The 21354-nt window shown below is 37.6% G+C and overlaps 1 long non-coding RNA gene across 2 annotated transcripts in view; it reads left to right on the forward strand.

Moving 5' to 3' along the window:
* Nucleotides 1–18305, forward strand: part of LOC116786034 — a 41230-nt gene extending 22925 nt beyond the window's left edge. For both annotated transcript variants that reach the window (XR_004356803.1, XR_004356802.1), the window contains 2 exons: nucleotides 780–865; nucleotides 18032–18305. This is a non-coding gene — a long non-coding RNA (uncharacterized LOC116786034). The remainder of the gene's footprint in view (nucleotides 1–779; nucleotides 866–18031) is intronic.
* The last annotated feature ends 3049 nt before the right edge of the window (nucleotides 18306–21354 follow it).

A 21354-nucleotide genomic window follows, 5' to 3' on the forward strand; every position in this document is an offset into this window, starting at 1 on the left:
TAAAAAGTGATATGGTGCATGGAATTGCAGAACTTGTCAAAGGTACTTTGTTTCCTCAGTTTTTACTGTTTAATCATGTTGGTTCGTGGTTCTTATACCAGTTGGATACTTCTTTTTCCTTGTTGAAGTTTATTTACTCTGTGGACCATACTAGTTCCATGAGATTTCTGTTTGTCGTCTGTATTTTTAACCTACAAGGAGCAAGATTTTTCAAGCTTCAAAGGCATCAAATTTGTGAAGACAGCAAGAGTATGAATTTAAATGATTTCTGCAGTGGTCAGAATCCTTCTAAAACTGAAGGCTTTTATTCTGGATCACAATCCACCCTGCCTAAGGTCAGTTGCATTTAGCACAAAGCAAAATAGCATACCCATCTCAGCTGCATGGCCTTCCCTTCCTTCAGAACTGAACCAGATGTTGCCAGATAGGTGCCTCTGGGTGCCTTTGTTCAGTAAACTTAAAATCTCATCCAGGGTATCTCTCAGCAACTTTTTTTTTTCTGAAATAAATTCATAAGGCTATTTTAACTCAGGAGAAATTTCCCCACAATTGCTAAAATGTCCTTGTTTCATAGATTCTCAGCATCTTCTGAATTCCTGCATTAATTTCTGCACTGGCTGCTGGTGGCTTCATCCCTTGAATCAGACTGGCTATTTCCTGAAAAACAAATCGATTGTGCTTTCCACTATCCACTGTTTAGCCTCCTGAGCTAGAGTACTTGCTGAAATTTCAAACATCCTTTTAACTCTCAGCTCATGTCTTATGTTTGTAATCCTCAGGTGTGCTGCCCATGGGTGAACAATGTGATTTCTACCTCCCCTACCTCTGCCACTGAGCACACGGGATCTTCCTATCTTCACATAAAGTGAAAAATCCTTTATGTTCTTAAAAATTTGCCCGTTTTGTTTCTTGGCAGATTGAAAGCAACTTGCTTCCACATTTTCAATTTATAATGATATCAAATGAACTATCTCTGAGAACAAGTGTCTGGTAACTGAAAGCAGGGTATTATTTCCAGCTCCTCCAGCACCGATGCTCTAAGTTGGAGGGAAACTGTATTTTCATCATCTTTAAAATACTCAAGACAGGGAGTAGAAGGAGATGGGATTTTTTAATTATTATTGGGGTTTTTTCTCCTTTTAAAGTTCATGATGCTTTTCAGGAATCATGGTTCTTTAATTTTTTAGGAGGAGAAAGTCTACCTCTTTTACTCAGTAATTATCATTAATTTGAAATTTAAATGTGATAAGATGGGATTATGTAAATTCAGTTGACTGTTCCATGTTTAAATGGACCTCAGAATAAAAGTTTAAAAAATGGAAATAGAAAACTAGAGCAGAGAGTTACAAATGTAAGGAAAGTAATAATTCTAAGAAACTGGCAGATGTTTTGTTCATAGATTGATGCAGCAAAATTATTAGGAAACTGCTACATTAGGGAAGAACTATCTGATTCTAACTTTTACTAGCCAGGCTTGTACTACATCTTCACTAGACCAAGGACAATGGAACAACATAAATCTTAACAGTTGTGTCCTGGCCAAAGCAAGCAAGAGAATATCTTTTATATTTCTGTACAGATACCACCACATTATAGCATCTATGTCTCTGAATATTTGCTACCCAGAAGATATGGATCTTTCCAGTTCTCTTTCCCGAAATGAAAATCTAAAAAGGTCAGAGGTTATAGAAGAGGATATTTTACTCTGTCAATATTCTGTTAGCACTTGATTCAATAAGGTGAATGACACTTCAACCTGATTTCATTTTGACTGTCTTCTATTCCACACTCCAGTGACAAGACATTTTAACTTCTTCAGAAGTAACTAGTCTGGTCCACTGTGATAGAGCGTGTCATAATACTTTGAAGTATGCTTAGTGAAAGCAAAAATAAAAAGAATGGCTATTTACTTACTGGAGAAAAAAAATTGTTACAATTTTAAAGGAGTCTGAAATCCTTTTTGTACTCTTTCTTCCTTTCATGTAGATAATTTTTCATTACCAGGGGGTCTAGGAGATTTTATTTTAGTACCATCAGATTGTCAGTACTACAAAATCAGTTTTTAATGGACACTGATTGCAGGGAAGAGACCTGTCTGCTCAGTCATGAGATATGGATCAGCTCAGGATCTTTACGTACCCCGTGATGTGAATAGGAAGGCATTTACTTGACAGCTCCTTTTCCGAGGGTAAATTGCTGATAGCTGTAATGCTCTATAAAGGCACTAGAGAGTTTGAGAGTTTGGGAGGCTCTTACACACACACACACACACACACACACACACACACACACATACATACACACACTCACTCTCTCTTCATTTTCTTTTCTCTCCTGTGCTTTTGTTCCAAACTTGTCATTCTTCCTGAAAGAAAAAAAGGGGTAATTGGCTGTAACTTTAGTTTTCATTAGTGGCTCCAGCATACCTGGGCTGATATCATTTTTGGTCTACATTTACAAAATTGAAGATTCAATATGTTGTGTGTCTGTTAAGTCAGCTTACCTTCTCTTTCTTGTGAGCTACGTGATGGTGATTTTTTTAAGATTCCCGGGTCTGTGGTATAGAGCACAAGCACTACATATAGAAAAGATGTGTATCTTTGTACAAGTTAGAAGTGAAGATAAAAAGCTACTGTTTAATAACTTCCTGGGAATTGTATGTTGTGCCTCAATGAAAAGCCCAATAATGTATCTTTTACATCAACCAGTAGTCTGTGTAAGGTAATATTTTGATATCTGACTTGTCTGTCTCTTCAATCTGCTTATGTTTTCTCAACCTCCCCAAATACCAGAGGAGCTGACAGAGATCTTGGCCAGCCCAAATCACCCAGATCTAGGCTCAGCAAGAGTGGGATGAGTTTCCCCTGCTGAGATCCCAAAAGCAAAAGAGCCACATCAATGAATGGCAATGAACTTGACCTCTCCTGACCCTAGCACTTACAGTTGGCAGCCAGTTCTGCTATAGGGGAAGGATCTCTGCTGGATTCTTTCCTCAGCACAAATATGATCTGAGGCTAACGATGAAGTTTAGCCTTCATCTTCAAATGCTTCTTTTTCCCAAAAATATAGTAATACATCCCTCTTTTCTCAGCTGGTGGTCTGGAAAGCCTTCATGAGTGAGATACTACCACAGATGTTTTCTACAGCCCCTAAAAGAATGGAGCTCTAACATGGGATGTAGCATATCTGCACTAGCATGTCTCAACTACTACTGACACTTACCCTGCTTATCCTTCACCAGGATTGTGCCACAACGACACAGGCAGTAACTATTAGTCTACATTCACCTAGTTTTCATTAACCAGATACATCCCATCAGCACAGTTTACATTTTTTTTCATACCCATAATATTCAGTAAGTAGCTTATAGCCTTATTTTTTAATGAAAACTGTGATTTCAAAGAAAGGAGTATTTTAAAGTTGTGCTAAGATGATTCATGCTATTATATGTGTAGTTTCTAAACCTTTAGTTGTTAAACCTTTAAATGAATTTCAATAGAAAAAAATCACTACACACTGCACTACTCTCCTGATTAATTGAGGTGAGTAATACATAAAAAACCCTACCTATTTCTCTTTAAAATGGCATGATTATCAATATTTAGTACTCCCTTTGTTTCACAAGTGTCAGAAACACTAAAGAAACTCCTTAAAATAGGAACTTTTACTTGCTTTTATGTTGTCCTATGAGTCTCTGCAACACAGACATACTGATCAAAGACTAGTAAGGCAAATGGGATGTTTTCCATTCAGCAGAGATTAGACAACTCAAGTTTCCAATTAATCTTACAATTACTTGTGTCATGTTTTGAGTAATATAGTATTATCTACCGTTACACCTCCTCTGAAACAGCCAAGGGAACTTCTGAAGTACGTATGTCACTGATTGCAAGCTCCATTTATTGTTAAATCAACTAAATTTGTGTTAGTTATCTTGTTCCTCACCTGTAAAAAAGCTGAAATTTTTAATAAACATGGAAAAGATTTAGGGATAACAATTCATACCAGTGTAAACTTGGTCAATATACCAGCTTTTTTCAAACAAGATGGACTTAACGCTCTTCTGCTGTTAATGTATTCAACCTCACATTAAAAGGCCAGAAAACTTAATTGTTAATGACTTTGTGACAGTAGCAGAGAAAGAAAATGTCTTGAAAAGAAGCTTTCCTTTTTATGTCTTCATGGTTTTTCGGGTTTTATTTTAACATATTAATGCTATCATGAAATTGGCAAAATAAATTTTTCTAGTTTTCCATGGCTTAAAGGCTGCTCCTAAGATTAACTCAGGAACACAGAGGAGAGTTATTTAAAAGTCAAATGATTTTATGAAGTAACTAGAGCTGAGAGCTTTAGGGAAAAATTCCCTTAGAAAGTAGCTAGCCAGTTTATAGCTATACTACAGCAGCAGCAGGTGTAAGTTAGATGATAGTAGCAAGTATTTAAAACTTCTTACTGTTGCAGACACTGCTGCCTGCCATTAGTCCCAATTTGCAGTCTGCAAAACAGATGATATTTCAAGAAGATGGAGTGAATGTTAGAAGATATATGCCTCCATCATGCCAACTGTGGGGAGAGTTCAACATATCGTACTTTAAGTCCTGAAGAGGAAGAGATGCCTGCAGGGACATAGAGGAGATTGAATATCAATTGAGAAAAGTTACTTTATTAGCAGTTCTTCAGTATAACAGAAAAGTGAAATTAATGAGTTAAGAGGAAAAGGCACTAACAGTCTCTTAAGGGGTACAGATGCTTGTGTGAATGAGTCATATCACTTAGGGGAATAGGAGTCTGGATGTACATACATTCTCTTTATCTTTGAACAAAGAAGGGATAAAATACAAAAGGGACGTTGTTCTGCAGAGGTAAAAAGAATATCGGAACCCAGAGGACTGTATATATTTTTCCAGAAAGGCTGGTTCAGAGGAAGAATTGCCACCATCTAGTTGTTCTTTTATTATGCTGCTTTGTGGAAATATAAGTGAGCAGCATAGACTGCAAATTTAGCATCATAAATAGGGTGAAGATTCAGAGTTGGAGATAACCTTGTTATCTTGCTCTGTCTTCCTATGCTCATTTCAAACCTCATTAAAATGTGTCATTACTAAAGAAGAAAAAAAGTCTTATTTAAACCTGGTTCTTTCATTTTGGGGTTTCTGGGGGTTTATTTTGTTTTGGTTTGGTTTTTTTTTTCCCCGGAGGTATCCAACCAGAATGCTTAAAGAACTTTTTGCATTTTTTTATGCTTGTCTTTCATTTGCCTACTCATTTCTTATCACAGTTCTGTATCTTTAGCTCATTGTAGTTCTGTTGAGAGGGAAAGCAGGCAAACCATGTTACTGTGGATTCCCCCTGCTGTGTAGCAGAGTGACACACGTTGTCTCTGCTTTTGAGCTAGATTTGCCTTTCATGTTGACTCACATGTGGCCTGTTCTGTAAAAAGCAGTTGTTTCACCCTTGCTTGAGTCTGTTATATAATGAGAATCCACATCCAGTGCAGGAACTGCTGGGAACCAGCTCAGGCAGAGATGGGACTGCGTAGGCCTGGCTGCAGCTGAATTGCATTTTTTGGAGATGACAGTGAAAAAAATGTCAGTCATGGATACTATATCTGATAGAGCTGTGAATGCTGCTGTAGCTGTAGCTCTTGGCAACTGACTACATTTTTTTCAGTGCCGTGAGACGAAGGAGAGAAAGACTTCAACTTGTATATTAATGGAAAGTTGTTTTACATTTCAAATCTTCTTCAGAAAATTCCAAGGGAATGATACTGTGTTTTGCATTTGCTGATTTGTGTTTTATGCTTGAAATCCTACAAGTGGTAGATTGCTTGCATGTTTAATCCATGCAGTACTGTGCTCATTATAAGAATATAAAGAGGAAGAAATATTCTCTTGTAGAGATACATACTAATCTTTAATTCACAGAATTATTCAAAAACTATGATCCTTCCTAGAATGGACTTTCAGAGTTAAAAAGGAACTATCCTTTTCTTTCAATAGCAGGATACTGCAAAACCAGGCATGGGTTTTACTTTTTTTTCTCTTCAGAATTTCTCTGAGACTTAATGCAATCAATTACTTCATGACTTTAGTAGCAAGTCACTGAAGCCTGTGAATTGCTTGCCTGTCTGGCTAGGTAATTTTTTTCTAATTGCTGCCCTTGTCTTAAAATGGAATATATTCACAAAATACTGATATCTGTTCTATTTTTTGTATATGAAGCCTGTGACTTATGGGCAAGGCCATCTAATTCCACAATCACTCTCCACTTCGGTAATACTTGGTTTGAACCTGCAAGAATTTGACTGATTTTGGAGAAAGCTTTACTCTGCTACTGCCTGAGGGTATGCTATTAGAATGTGCTTGCTCAAAAATAAGGAGACACTCAAGTAAGGTGAGCAAATATCACCTAAAGTCTCTCTTCCCCAAATTCAGAGACAAAGACAGAAGTCAGCAGAGCAGGCAAGAGTGAGACACCAAAATTCTTTGCAGTGTGGAAGAGGCAGGGAAAGAACAGATGACCTCCAACTGCCCAGACCTCTCTGGTCTTTACAAGTCAGAAACCATCCCAAGAAGTGCCACTCAGATACTCATTTCTATTTCTGGTCTCAACCTCACCAGTGAAAACAGCCCTATGGCACTGTGTTCACTGCCAAATGTTTCTATCCCTTTCACTTTCAGCTGTGTCTGGAAATGTTTAATGTGGCACTGCAAAATGACTGGCAAAAAAATTCAACAGCATTATTTACGATGGTACTTTGATGTTTTATTGAATGCAACCATCTGTTCAGGAATGTTTTCCAATGTTGTGGACTAGATCTAGAATTTACTGCTGCAATATAGGTTGTCTGAGGGAGTTTCACAGCAGGAATGCCACCCAATGTATCACAGGTATGTGAGACTCTGGGTAAGAGGAATATTGAGAAAGTTCCTATTTCCTCCCATAAAACAGAGTCAACTGACTTCTTGATGATGAAGATTCAAAACAGTTTCAATTTTTTTCCTTTACAGTCTGATAGCTATGTTCTATGTGTGCTGTAAACTTGTGATTCAGGGTATTTCCTAAATTACTTCAATGGCTCACAGGACATATACTTGTGGCTGATGGCAGAATGCACTATAGACAGATTTAGGGGCTTTCTACAAAAATATCGGTAGCAGACAGAATATATAACAAGATGGCATTTCATTAACTTTTTCTTTTCTACTGTTAGAAATGGGAGTTCTATATTGAGAAAAATAGATGTTGGCCTTTTGTTCACCCTCTGAATTGCTTGTTACTTTGAGGTGAAACAAGAGGCAGCTGCTGATAGAAGTCAGTTTTTTTGTTTATTCTGAGTGTTTGGAAATTCAAGGATGTATTCCAGAACTGGTTTGAAATAGGAGATGATGAGTGTTTTCCCTTAAAACCAATCTATAAGAGTGAAAAGCTACAATGGTGAATGGGCACTGCCATTACCTGTTATTTAAAGACTCAAATAATAAGGAAGGACCAAACAGATTTGTTCTGTGCCTTTTCTGCAAATTGGCCCATGTAAGCATTATCAGGGATTGTGCAGGGCAAAGGAAAAGCTGTCTCACAAATCTGTCAGTTACTTCAGTTACTTCAATTACCAAGTTACTTTTCAGAGGATGCTGTTCATTATGATTCTTTTTTTCTTTCACAGAAACTCCTTGTCCCTATGCTTTTACTGTTTACCACTTACTTATATCAGAAAATGTAAATCATGGTAGGGAGATTAGAGAATGCATTCTAAGGATGTGAGAAACAGATCTCACTGCGTTATAATACCCCTGCATGAATAATTTACCTCCCTTGACTACACTACCATCACAGCTGTCCCAAGCTTCACATTGACATGACTAGACTGTTCCTTGCACCCAAGCAACTACTCTAAGGCTAGTTCAGATATGACTACGTGGTACTGGAGGGCACAAACGGACTTACTGTGCACTGGCTTCACTGCTAGTGTCTCAGCAGGTGGAGACATGATCACAGCCAAGGCAGCTACAGCCTTACAGATAACAGCATTGCTAGGAGAACACTAACAACTGTCCTTTCTCATGAAGTCAGGTTGTAGACTGGGTAGGAAACAGCAGGATGGTATGGCTGCATCTTCGCTCAACTCAGAATATGTTTTGTAATGTCAGATCTATCTAAGTATATATCTATATGTAAGTCTAAAATTATAAAAAGCAATCTTAATAATCTAAAGTGTTCATCTAGCTTGTCATCTCAGTAATACTCTACATGATTTTTCCCTTTATTGATTGTTTGGCTTTGTAATGCAAAAAGATTTCACATTTAGATGTCATTGCAGATAGTCATCAGTGTAAAGGAAAACATTCTGACAGTCTGAGGAAATCTGACCTTTTTCCCTCCAAGTCCATTCAGAAAACATTGCTATGGTTCTCTAATGTAGTTAAGATCCAAATAGAACTGATAGCACTGAACACAGTGTATGAGACTAATAAATGGGGTAGTGCAATCACTACCTAATAATGAGCAATGTAATCATATGATGACTTAAGAAATCTACATGCTTAGAGTGTGAATCAATGTAGATATGTACATGCTAGGCAAGTGGATTGGTATTCAAGATAATTCTTCATCGACACATGGGTTAACATTTGTTATAAATTATCTCTGCTTGTATCTGTTTATATTTTGTTGATATATCACATTTGTGTCAAAGAATACATATGTCAACCTTTGTTATTATTTCTGTAAAAACCCAATAATTAGTGCTCTCAGCACTGTTAATGTTATAGTCATTGTCTATGAGCTGCTTTAAAACATGAAGATGCAATTGTTTTCTTTTATGAGCATATTGTTTTCTGCTATGTCTTAATGTTGTACATGACTTCAGTGAAGATGACTTGAAAAAGATGCTTTGGGAAAGATCACAGTTTCTTTCTGCATCAAGACAGGCTTGGGCTGTCAGGGTAGAGATTCATGACAATTATTTCATAGCTCCCGAAATATGAAAGTATGTAATCATACAGACTCCCTCAGCTGTGAAATAAATGTTGTGAGAGATGTAGTCAGAATTTAAAGAGTGGTGATAAAAAAAATAGAGCTTCATCTGAGAAAATTACTCAAAAGTACTCAACAAGACCATATACAATACTGACTGCACTGAAATTGTGGCCATTTAAAAATGATAGGGTTATTGCATCTCTCACCATTTCTTTTCTGCCTCTGTGCTAGAAGAAAAGACTTGAAAGAATCTACAGTTTGACAAAGCTTTACACAACCTGGATATGTTGCTGTCTTTAATTTACTGGCAACCCATCCTCAGGTCATTCTCTAATACCCACTAAGCTGCTTTGGGTTTTAGCTTATTGCATTTGAATTTAGTGTACACACAAGTGCAGAGCTTAGTTTCCTACCTATAACACAGTCGAACTACAGTAATATTTCCTTTAGAACGACTCTCCCGACTATACTCGTTGCTAACAAATTATTGTGGTATTTCAAGCAAAAGACAGAAAGGTTGACAAATCATTACCTTTTGAGAATCTATGAAACAGCTATAAATTCATTGGTGGCTTACTCACCTGTAACTCAATTCCTACTTGTCTGTAATTATTATGCTACTAAAGATTAGATACCTGTTAAACCATAGTGCCAGGTTCTGGCCTACGATTTTCACAGGGTTTGTGCCACCTGTGTTCTTACAGTATCACAGGGAACCAAGAGCCACATGAACGAAAAAAGCCACTTACACTGAATTATTTGTGGTTATTACAATGTTTACATATGGAGAGGCAAGAGTGTTTCTAGAGATGGAAATCTCTATCTATATGCAGCTGAATCATAGAAAGGATTTTTTAACTCAGAACATCACAATATGAGGACAGGAAACAGTTTTCTTACCAATTATCCACAACATCTGCAGAAGTTAAAGTCTCTGGTACAATTTCTGATAGTGTGAAATTTTCAAAAATATATCACTTTTTAAAAAAGCTATATTTTACCTTCAAGAAATGAGCTAGTCCATGCATATTCTCCAGCACTTTGCATCTACAAGCTAGGTGTATGGCTAGAAGAGGAATAAATATCTGAGAATGAGATTCTATATGGTTACATGAGTAGGATCACATATAAGCCAGACAGTACACATTCAAGAAATGACTGTGCATGAAATGGCACATCTTTTTACAATATGAAGATCCCAAATGAGGCATTTGAGTCTGCCTTATCGGAGCATAAGACAATGACTCTGCCTATAAACAGTGGTCATAATGTTTGCTTTAGCAATAGAGTTGATACCTACTTTAAACTGCTGGCAACATTTTACTTTTTACAAGTAGGACATGAATATAAAAGATAGTGTGAACATGTCCTCATTTTTGGACCACAACCTTTGGATTCAGAGGATAGAAAAGATGGACAAGGCAAAAGGAGCTGGTACTTTTGAAAAATATGGGAATCACTTTGGTTGATTTTACACTATCTGTATTTGCACACATTAGGGAAATACTCTTCCAAAAACCTACTTCACATTGAATATTGTCAGTGACACCTAGAAAAATAGATGCCATTTGACGGCATTGAGGGCACAGACCCAGTCATTTGGGGTTCCAGGCAACCAAATCAAGTTTATTGAGAACAACAGCATCTTATATATGCAGTTTGAACAGCAACAAACCATCCTCAACCAATCACTTCCAAGTACTCCACAGAGCATGTGCAATGGTGGAGTACATTTCCCAGAATGCCCTTTGGCATCCTTCCTGTGGTACAAACCACCACAGTGATTCACCAGACCACTAAAGTCTCCAATAATAAAGGCATTTAAACTAGTAGGATGATTACAGTGAGGGCCAGTTTTGTTGAAGCAAAGCTGAACATGACATGCTGAAGTATCATACTGTTTCATTTAAAGAAGGGCATTTGTACAGTGATTTGTACAGTGAATGCTAAATAAATTCCTCTTGAACTAATTTTTAGTCAGCTGTTAGGTTGTCTATGACCTCAAGGAATAAAGTATGTATGTCTGTGGAGAACTGCTTTAGTAAAAACTTTACTCACAACCAGTGAGCTTTTATGATCCTTTTCTAGTTGTGTGCTTCTTTTTTCTCTGCCCAGAAACAGTGGTCTTTCCCCCAGCTTAGACTTCATACGTACTCTTAGAAGTGAAATAAAGAGAAGAAATTGAGATCTACAGATTCTGGCAAAGAAAAACCCTGAAAGGCTTACAATAACGAAACACCTTTCTTGGAACAATTCTAAACAAGCCTCAGAACTGAACATGAGGTAAGCAGGTCTATCTTAGTCATACTGTCTTTAGGAAGTCTTCACTTGAATTCTCTTTAGCTTCCACAGAATATATGACAAAAATCTCAGGGAATCACCTCTTCTTTACAAGAGTGCCAGTAGTTTACTCTATTCTCTCCTGCTAAGTCTTTAAAGAAATTCAGAGATTAAAAAATTCAGGGATTAATGGAAAATATATACACAGCTGGCAATTTCTCTTAAGCCATAAGTTACATCCCAGTGATAGAGGCCTAAAGATGTTGAGGTGACATCAACCATAGAAAGAGGAAAAAGTCTTGTTCTGAAGACCTCAATAAGTTACAGGGTAACCATGAAGGGGCTAGCTCACCTTAGGAAGCATTTAATTCAGCTCCATTGTTCCCTGAAAGCCTATACCTATAATTTTCCATGTATCCAGCACTGACCCAATGTTCTACCTTAGCTCCATGATTGTTTTCCAGCTAAGGCTGACAAGGACCTTGGCATCATGTTCTCTGAGTGACTTTGATCTTTTGATAATAATCAGGTCACAGACATTTAGCAGAATTGTAATTATTAGTTTTTAGATTTCTGCACTTTATATATCAGTTAGGTTACTGACTTCATAGGCAGAAAATTTAGATTCAGTTGATTTCTGGAAGGAGTTGGTTGGGTTGACTGGTCATCACTGAGCAAAGGTGTCAGGGTGTGAGATACACATTAGTTTAATCCAATTCGACAAGGTGGAAGGTTTTGGAATGGAAGTTTGCATTTCTTCTTTGTCTCTCTCCGTCTCCCTCTTCCAGTTTGCAGTGTACATACAGTTCTTGTTTTTTTCCGAAGAGCTTTTTTCTAGCTGTACCTACTAAATGTCACCCTTAAAAAAAAATTACTCTAATACTCCTTGAATAAAATTTTCACAGCACAACACATATATTGAGATAAATAAACAACATCTTGCCACATCTCCTACCGATTTGAACCGAACTACATAGAATCAGAATAGTTTGGTTTGGAAGCTACCTTTAAAGGTCATCTAGTCTGTATTTTGGAGATGGCCCCAATAAGAAGGGACATCTTCAAAAAGGTCGTGCTGCTCGGAGCCCAGTCCAACCTGACCTGGAATGTTTCCAGGGATAGGGCACCTACCACCTGTCTGGGCAACCATCGTTTCTTTTCTCAACTACTGTTGTTCGTTGATGTTGCTGTGTATGTTGTACTAGTACAACTGTTTGGGCAATTGTGCTATAAAATGTAATTCAAATGACTCCTGTTTAAAAAAACAGTCCAAAGGGTAGAAAATTTTTTCCTCTTATCTAGCCTGAACCTACCATCTTTCAGTTTAAAACAAATATCCCTTGTCCTATTGCTACAGGCATAACTAAAAGGTCTGTCACCATCCTTTTATAAGTTCCCTCAAAGTACTGAAAGGCCATCTCCTTGGAACCTTCTCTTCTCCAAGTTGAACAACTCTCCCAGCCTTTCCTCATAGGAGAAGTGTTTCATTCCTCTCATAAGTGGTTTGAAACTGCAACAATACACAGAGTATAAATAATGAATCCAACACTGTGACTGCAATGAATAACTGAAAATATTGCCATCTAAATGAATTCTGTGCTGTAGTAAAACTACAGATGTTCTGCTCAATCATCTATGCAATTATGAATATTATAGATACAAAGAATGATCCACTGTTAACAGCCCTTCCTCATAGTCTTGTGTGGAGTTTGCAAACTGAGGCTCACTCATAGAGGAGCATGCAAGTATTTCCCCTAGGAGTACACTTTGGAATTGAAGAGTGACTTGAAAATCTTATGAAAAACCTCCTGTGCTTAAAAAAGTCATAAAGCAGGCAGACAGCGGGGCACTGAAGTCATCAGTCAAAAAGCACGAAATTGCTGTCCCATCTATTGCTGCTTTCTGTGCTTTCAGTCTTAAATACATGTATGGAGAACCCAAGTACAAGTACTCTGGCTTATTTCAGAATAAATAGGACCAGACATTCATAGTGAGAACATTTCATCCCTTTTGCAGATATTAGAAACTGCTGGACTATTTACATATAATAGATGTGGCTCCATCCATCACTCTTTTAACTTTTTTCTTTTTTTGAATGATATTTAACCACAGCAAATATAAGAAAATCTGTCTGGGTACCTGGCTTCCTACTGGAAGTAATAGTGATGATAGAAAGCATAATTATTTGGGCCATGGCAAAGTCTTTTTTCTTTTCTAAAGATCATTAGGTTTTATCAATGTTATTTTTTTCAGAGACAATAATTCCTGAAACAAAAAGCCTGGCCAAATAAAACACTGAACTTTCATTTCTTTTGCACCTGTCAGGGACAAAGACCACATACATAGGGAAGGGCTCCTTTGAGTGTGAAGCATGAAATGTAACTAGAAGCAGGATGTTATCTTGTGGTCCCCCACATAATTTCCTTTCTCTACTGAGGCATTGGAGAGAAGCTGTGGGCAGACTGGTGTCCATGGCATGAGTTATAAACACCCATTGCATTGCTCATACACACTTTTATTGCTCGTGCTTGCAGAAATTATTAAGGTGCAAGTGCTAAACAGATCAGGATTTTGACAGGAAAAATGTAGTGATAACTACTTGTACCCTTGTACCAGACTTCTGTTCTACTGTCTTGCATATAACTACCACTATATGTAAGGATTCTTTCTTGTAATATTTTGCATCAACACTGTAGTTCTCAGTGTGAATTTTTTAAAAATATTTTTTTATTTAAAATAATATTTGCCTAGGCAGGTTACATGGATGGTTGGGAAATATTGCATTGCCCTATGAACACACCATCTATTTTAAATGAATGGCATCTATTTTAAATATATATTTTTCATTTCATAAGCTCAAATTGATTGTACAGTTCTGTAAAGTCAAAGGTATTCAAATACTATTTGTTAGAATAATGTAAACACTGTCTTCCACAGAAAGAAAAATTGTCCAATTTGATAGTGGATAATATGATTTATGTTTATAAAATTCTCAATTAAACACATAGTTATGCCGACATACTGCAATTATTTCATATGATAACAATTCGTTCCAGAAAAAAACTAATTGGAGGCAGACTGAAATTATTTGGAGCATGTCATATTTTTTCTGAATAATTTCTCCTAATAAAGAGTTGAACTTTTAAAACCTACTCCAAAATATGGGATGTTATGTAAACTATCATGTATTAAGAGAAAGGAATCTCAAACTGTATTCCATTTGGTACAAAAATTTAAACATGATGCATTTCAGCACTAATGTTGCTCTGTTGCAGTTTGCTTCATTTGGGTCAGTTAGTTCAAAGGTTTGATACACAGGTATTCATGGGTACTTGAGAGTCATCTACATATGTTCCATGTTGGAAGTTATTAAAAAGTTCCCTTTTCATCCCTAGCTGCCATACAACATAGAAAGCATTTGTCACAGAATCATAGAATCACAGGATGGTTTGGGTTGGAATGGACCTTTAAAGGTCATTTAGTCCAACCTCCCTGCAGTGATTAGGGACACCATCAACTAGACTGGGTTGTTCAAAGCCAGATCCAACCTGATCTGGAATGTTTTCAGGGATGGAACATCTACCACTTCTCTGAGCAACCTGTTCCATCACTGCTTCTCTCAACTACTGTTGTACATTATATTGATGTGTATGTTGTACTAATACAGCTGTTCAGGGAATATGCTATAAAGTGTAATTCAAATGATCCCTGCTTAAAAACCACAACAACAAATCCGAAGACATTTATTTGGATCAGCTGAGTGCTCTGATTTGCAGTGACCCAAAATAATATAATTTTGTGAGAATGACATAGGGAGAAGGGTGAAAGTCTTAGTATGGCTGCAAACAAGGAGGATGGGAGAAAGTAAAGGACAGTATTTCTTGGGACATCTCTTTCCTGGACAAAATTTATCCAACACCTATATGCTCAGTTTCCTCACTAAACATACTGTCAGGCAAGTTTGTGGTGATGGAGAACTCTTTCTCTGTCTTTGTCACTACCTCATAAGTTTTAGATGCTTTTTCTTCCCATACACTGGGAAACCCTGATCTTTTAACTTCAGAAAAATGCCTGAGAGCCCTCAAAGTGATTGCCTGGCCAGACTGCAGTGCCTGCCTCCAGTTGTCAGTTATGTCACATATGTGACATACGTGTCCTTGGCTTCTCATTCCGTGGTAGCCCTAGTGCTACTTCACGATAAGCAATTAGTTTTGTTTAAAAAGGTCTTGTAGGTGAATACATGCATATAAATATGTCTCATTTTGGCCTTCTTTCAGAACTTAATGATTTGGCCGCTCTCTGGGGTTGCCCTATTGTTCCAAGGCTATAGAGTAAGAGTACATCTTTGATGCTAACCCAAAACAGAAGCATGACTAAGAAGTTGTTGTACAGCAGCAGTACTGGGGTAACCCTGTTGGCTACTCAGTCTTGCAGACAGACAGTTGCCTTGTTAATTTGTATTTAACAGCACACTCTGCCTATATTTTTCCATCACATTATCTGTATGTCATCTGCTGCTGTATTTCTTGTTCCTTGTTGAGTCTTCTTGCCTGAAATGGATGAAAAGGCACCAGTGGTAAGGAATTTACTTCAATATTTACTAGTGTCTAATTAGGAGGAATAAACAGGAGAGATTTGGGGGAAATTGGTCTTGATTCTCTTGTGTCATTTCTGCTGTCTTAAATCTCTAGCCAAATCCTGCCATTCTCACTTCAGTTCCCATGATTGAAATTTAAAACTTTCAGGTATATTTCTTGCTATTGTTCTGCACAGAATCACAATAATAATTATTTAGTTCATTTGATAAAAGCAATATGAAAACAGTGCATTCCCAGTTATATGTCAATGTTCTTCTTTCAGAAGTGATGACTAATAACTATAAATCAAACTAGATAAGAATAAGGGAAATGGCTGTCAAGTCTGTTTTCTAAAAATAGATCTCCCTAGATATAGTTAGGAATGATTTAGAAAAAAATGAACATTGGATTTTCTTTTGTACCCCCAATCTTAAAATGGAATATTGTTAAGGTGATTATCCTGCCACCGTTTGCACCTTTCAAAAAGTAATGTCTTTCATAAAAAAAATACACTTACATAATTGGAGAGCCTGCCAGAAGTAAGAAGTCTTATTTCTTGCAGAGGTGAAGCAGGTGTTTACTCACTCTTCCTATTTTTTTAATTGATATTATTTTTATGTTAGTTTACTTTCCTTTTAAACTGCTATTTCATTCTTTGAACCAATAACATACTCTCCAAGCCTATAGATTAAAGAAAGTAGAATTTAACTTAATTTAACAAGAAAAAGCATTAATGCACTTTTTCAATACATACATTAGAAAGTTTTTAAAAGAAGTTTCCTACCTAACATACAGAAACTTGGAAACTAGATGATCCTATTCTTTACCTCAATGATTTTTGAAGAATGTCATATATTTATCATGAGACATTTGCTGGCAAAAGTCAGGAGGAATAGTAGCATTAGTTGTGAATTCCCTCCTACTTGACATTTAAATTATACCATTTGGACATTATTCAAAATCTCTTGACATAGCTACAGTAGGTCCCATCCACTGAAAATAGATAGCTGGCAATTCAATGACAGAAGAAAAAGGGACATAAAATGTTTGATTACAATGATGTGTAGCTGCTTCAGTCATTACAATGTCACAGCAAGGTTATGAGACATTTCCATTTTTAACAATCTTAATGGGTTTAGGTCCTGAAGTCCTTATTAAATTACAGACAATTGGATTTGTCAGTTTTAGGCTTAGCCTATATATCTGAGATGGAGGAGTAAATGGTAATGTGATCTATCTTGGGAGTTAAATTGGATGCTGCTAGTATATCAGTAGTAATAATGCCAGTTGTGTAACACATAAGTATGTTCTCTGTGCAGAGTTTTTACATGTAATACTGTCACTGGCTGAAAGTTTCTGAAGCAGTGAAGCTGCTTAGTTGTCATTTACCCGTAATGGCAAACTGTGAATAAGTGCCCAATTAAAATTTACGTGAAGAATCTGAAAAAAGTAATTTCATAAGAAGGATAAAATATTGGTCTAAATTTAAGGAAAATGTAGGAGGAATTAATTTTATACTTTTACGATGTTTTCCAAAACCTTAACATCTCTGAAATTTTATAAGCAATCATGGGATATTTTTGTCTTGCCTTTTATGTACATGCCTGCATTCACTACCCAAGTAACCAAGTAATCCCAAATTTACTGCTTTAAGGAAAACTACCTACAGAAAAGTAATAGCAGAAAACCCCAAGAAATTACTCTTTTTATGATGCTTATTTCAGGTAGGTATTCTCATATCTTTGCAGGTGCTGGGGTCCATCAGTGCTGGACAGTTTTGAAACATCACCTCCTAAGGGCAATTACGAGGTGCTCCACATGAGCAGGCAATTCCCAAATGCTGGAAGTCAAGCAGTGAGGCAGAAGGCCAGCTTTGCTGAACGGGGATCTTGTCTCAGAGGCAAGGAAAAAAGAAAGGTGTATACCCAGTGGAAGCAAGGTCAAGTGACATGGGAAGAATACAGAGATGCTGCTTGCAGCTGTAGTGAGAAAATTCATGTGACAGAAAATCAACTGGAGTTGAAGCTGGCCAGAAATGTAGGGGACAATAAAATGAGTTTTTTCAAATATGTTAATGGCAATAGGCAGGATAGAAATATCATTGTCCTGGTACAGGATGAGGATGGTAACCTCACAAACGGGGACAGAGACAAGGCAGAGGTGTTTAAGGCTTTCTTTGCCTTTGTCTTCAACAGGGATGACAAACCAAGGGGGTCTCAGTGCCCTGAGTTGGAGGACCATGACTGCAAGAATAATCAACTCCCAGTTGACCTGAATTTGTGCAGGACCTGCTACTCCAGCTGGATTCCTACAAATCCATGGGGCCTGATGGGATTCATCCCAGAATCTCCAGAGAGCTGGCTGATGTTATCACAAAGCCTCTCTCAATTTTTGAGTTGTCTTGGGAATCTGGAGAGTTCTCAGTTGACTGGAAGCTGGCAAATGCTGTACCAATTTTCAATAAGGGCAAGAAGGAGGACTTCGGAACCTACAGACCTGTCAGTCTCCCTTCAGTGCCTGGTAAATTATAGAGAAGATTATTCTGGGAGGTATTGAAAAACACCTGAAAGACACAACCAGCAGGGTAGTCCTGCTTATCAAACCTGATTTCTGTTTATGGTAAGGTAACCCACCTAGCTGATCAGTAAAGCTTTTGATACTGTCTCTCACAGGATCCTTCTGCACAAACTGTCCAGCACAGCTGGATAAACACATCATGTGATGGGTGAGCAATTGGCTCACAGGTCGAGCACAGAGGGTAATAGTGAATGGGGGAACATCAAACTGGCAGCTTGGCACTAGAGGGCTTCCACAGGCCCTGTGCTCTTCAACATCTTCATAAATGACTTGGATGCAGGACTGGAAGGGATACTAAGCAAGTTTGCATAGGACACAAAACTCGGAGAAGCTCTTGACTCCCTCAAAGGCAGGGAGGCCCTGCAGAGAGACTTCGACAAATTAGAGGACTGGGCAATCACCAACCATATTAAGTTCAACAAGGGAAGTACCAGATTCTACACCTGGGATGGGCAACCCTGGATGTCCATACAGACTGTGGAATGAGAGGCTGGAAAGCAGTACCATGGAAAGCTGGAAAGCAGCACCTGGGGGTCCTGATCAATGGCAAGTTGAATATGAATCAGCAGTGCCCTAGCAGCCAGGAGGGCCAACCGTGTCTCGGAGGGCATCAGGCAAAGCATCACCAGCTGGTCGAGGGAGCGGATTGTCCCGCTCTGCTCTGCACTGGGGTTGCCTCACCTTGAATATTGTGTGCAGTTTTGGGCACTACAATATAAAAAAGATATTAAGCTATTAGAGAGTGTTCAAAGGAAGGCAATGAAGATGGTGAAGGGCCTTGAGGGGAAGCTGTACGAGGAGCAGCTGAGGTCACATGTTTGTTCAGCCTGGAGAAGAGGAGGCTGAGGGGAGACCTCATTGCAGTCTGCAACTTCCTCATGAGGGTAAGAGGAGGGGCAGGCACTGATCTCTTTTTTGTGGTGACCATGAGACAGAACCTGAGGTAATGGCCTGAAGTTGTGTCAGGGGAGGTTCAAATTGGATATAAGAAAAAAGTTCTTCACCCAGCGAGTGGTTGGGCACTGGAACAGGCTCCCCATGGAAGTGGTCACAGCACCAAGCCTGACAGAGTTCAAGAAGCATTTGGACAATGGTCTCAGGCACATGGTGTGACTCTTAGGTATGATCCTGTGCATGGCTAAGGGTTAGACTCAGTGATTGTTGTAGGTTCCTTCCAACTCAGCATATTCTGTGATTTGCACTGGTTTAACAAAACAAAAACAAACAAACAAAAAAGTTGAGATTTCTAAATGTTTTCTTAAGGTTTGTAAAAGTAAATACCAGCATGTTAAATAAGTATAAGTCATGTTTAAATACATTCATGTATGCATAAACAGGGTTTCAAATCAGCTCATCTAAATCAATACTGAGATATTTAAACTATATCAGTTCAACACCTGAAAGTGAACTTGTATGCGATTTATATGGTACTCACTCTTGTAAATCTATATTGTCTTTTAACTTTCAAGGATTAGAATTGTAGAATTGCTGAATTTAATATTACCTCATGCTTTGCCTATAATACATTTCATTATCAGAAAATATAGAAGGCAATTTTGGGGACAAAGGGGATTGAGCTATTCCATTTTTTGAACTTTTACTTCACATTTCTTGCTATGAATGTGTAAAATTGGTTAAATAAAAAAAAATGTTCTTAGTCTGAGACTATTTTAGGACACAGACAAATTACTTCCAAATGCACAAGTAATTCCTACTGTGATTATTACCCATAATCTTGAACAACTTGCAAATCCTTTAAAATGTCCATTAACGAAATGTGCTTTCAAAATAGTGTTCTGAGAAATGACTGTACACTCTTATTTTTTGCAGAACTGGCTGCTGGTAATTTCTCCAGGTGTATTTTCATTTTTAGAATTTATGATTTTTGCCTTTGTCGTGTATTTTCTTACAGCTGTGGTTTTTAATATTTTTTTTTTTGTATTTTCCTTGTCTTTATGGAGACTAGCAGAACTAAACTATCGTGTACCTTAAAAATACAATAGCTAGAATTATAAAAGGCAAAGCAGTTTCTTATTACAACCATGCGTTTAATGTCTAGTTAAAGTACTGTCAGACCATAAGTAAAGCTAGAGTGTGTCTTTGCCACCCCATAGAAGTAAGTCTCTTTACCTGAGCTTTCCACTCAGTAAGGTACACCTGGAGAAAAAAAAAAATCCCATCCTTATTCTGCTTTAGCAAAAGACTGTCATCATAAGAGTACAGAATTGAACTACAAACTACCATGTTTTTTAGGTTTCTTTTTCCCTCCTTTGAAACCTATCTAGCTACCTAGACACTTCCTTTCAAGGAAGAAACCACATATTATAGCTAAGATAACCTATCTGCACAGTCACTTTAAGAATTTTTGAAGATGCAAGTATATGCTCATATCTTTTTTTTAGGATTATTTTCATTCAGCTGTGTGAACAAACAAATAAACCTACAAAAGTGAGAAGCAGGTGTTAGAGTCACCAGTGGAACTCAGGCATGGCAATATTGGCTGCTGTCACATCAAACCATGGGCATAGAAATGTCCACGAGCAATACACAAACCGCTTTTTGGCATTTGACCTCCTCATAGTGCAGAAAAATGAAGGGATTCGCAGGAGCCAATGTGCTAAAGATACCCTGAAGGAAGAGCTGATGAGGAGGGATTCTGCCTTACCTCTCTACTCCTGGAGAACCTAGATGTCTAATGCTGCACTAGACATAGATGCTTATTTTAATTTGGATTTTACAAGCCTTAATTTCTCCTAAATTAGAACCATAAATCTTACAGTGACAACTTTATTTCTACCACTGTACCTTTTCTACGCTACTTCATAACTCTTTCCTGTAGCAAAATCTTTCTTATACTGGTTCTTGGAACAACCTTGAAGATTCTGCTTCAGCAATGATCTTACAAACTTTCTAAAGAAAAGAAACTTGGAAAATGCAAAAA

Source organism: Chiroxiphia lanceolata, chromosome 4, assembly GCF_009829145.1.
Source record: "Chiroxiphia lanceolata isolate bChiLan1 chromosome 4, bChiLan1.pri, whole genome shotgun sequence".
Taxonomy (NCBI): domain Eukaryota; kingdom Metazoa; phylum Chordata; class Aves; order Passeriformes; family Pipridae; genus Chiroxiphia; species Chiroxiphia lanceolata.